The sequence below is a fragment of the Volvox carteri genome (assembly GCF_000143455.1).
Source record: "Volvox carteri f. nagariensis unplaced genomic scaffold VOLCAscaffold_63, whole genome shotgun sequence".
Classification (NCBI taxonomy): domain Eukaryota; kingdom Viridiplantae; phylum Chlorophyta; class Chlorophyceae; order Chlamydomonadales; family Volvocaceae; genus Volvox; species Volvox carteri.
The window spans coordinates 767,818-769,174 of record NW_003307606.1 but is presented as its reverse complement, the minus strand read 5'-3'; the positions used below and the strand labels follow the sequence as shown (position 1 = coordinate 769,174).

Genomic DNA, 1,357 nt, shown 5'->3' with positions numbered 1-1,357 from the left:
GGGTGAGAGCGACCGTACGGGAATGGTGTGGATATCTGACGATTGTACGACAACACCTGAAGAATGTACGCCGATTACCTATAGCAGTTAATGTTGCAGCTGGCCGCTGAAAAGGCCATGCTGGCGAAGTGCCTCAGCGCGTGTGTTTAGATGATTGTGTGCCGTACTACCTTCTGTCACTGTAGTTACCGATGTGTTCAGCATCAATACAATGTGACACATACATTGGAGATGATTTTACACTTCTCAGCATGCCCAGTCATTTCCATGCCCCGTACTCGAACATTGCTTGCAAGGCGCCTGCATCCGCATTTCAGCAGTCAAAGCATGCAACCTAGCCGCCATGCGAACCTGCTGTTGCATCCGCACCATTTCGGTGCTTCAAGGACAAGGGCAGCTAACGGATATAACCTATATCGTCATTCGGACAGTGCGGCGCCCTACCTGCCCCACGGGGTTATTTGGGGACCTGGCAAGACGGCGGCGTGCCGTATATACTACCGTGCCGCCATCCCAAAATGGATGCGCTACTCTGCATGCAGCATCACCGTGGTCTCCCCACAACCTGTGCCCCCGTGTCTTCCCACGGCAACCCGACGAGTTCAAACACGGCTGTAGTTTGGGTATCCGTAAAAGAAGTCCGCTAGACAGCTCGAGTTCGCTGCCTCCTGGCGGGCGAATAACTGAACCGCAGTGCTGCAAACGGTTAAACCGACAACCGTTAGCAGTGACTAGGGTAGTCAGCTTCCTTGGAACCGAAAAGGGCTCGGCCCCGGTGCAGCCAGTGCAGCCGCAGTAGGAGGTCCTCGTGCTGTCCTCGACAGACTCGCTAAGGAGGCAACACATCCCTGGAGGCCGTGGACTGCCTGCCGCATTCATCGCAAGCACGCTGGGCTTTCGGCAATGTTAGACCAGGAAGATGGCCATGGCGAACATACATACATCGGCAGTGGGCCGCTGCTGCAGCGCGGCTTGCCGTCGTCACCTATGAATGAATGTTGCAAAGCGAAGTGGTGCATATTGCTGGCTGCTGTTTGCTGTACCACGGCGACCAGGAGAAGCGGTGCGAGGCCGCGAGCGGCGGAGGATGTCAAAGCCATGGCCCGCGGGAAGCTGTATCTTCACGCACAAAGTATGTGAATTAACTCCTTCAGTAAATCGATAGAAATTTTTAGTAGCTTTAAATGCAATTCTCAGTTCAGCGTGGCATGCGAGTTCACCATGAGACACGACGCTAACTGACTGTCTGACTGACTGGCTGACTGACAGCAGTGAACCCCGGTGGTTTGACCGCCCAAAAAGCAGACTCTCGCACCACAACACCAGATGGGTTATTATTTACAGTCTGAAAATGGCT

The 1,357-nt window shown here is 54.0% G+C and overlaps 1 protein-coding gene across 1 annotated transcript in view; it reads left to right on the top strand.

Annotated features, from left to right (window-relative positions):
* The window catches only part of VOLCADRAFT_97721 (uncharacterized protein), a gene marked incomplete at both ends in the record, with an annotated part of 7,769 nt that overhangs the window by 2,728 nt on the left and 3,684 nt on the right, over positions 1 to 1,357 (top strand). The gene's annotated exons all lie outside the window — the stretch shown is intronic.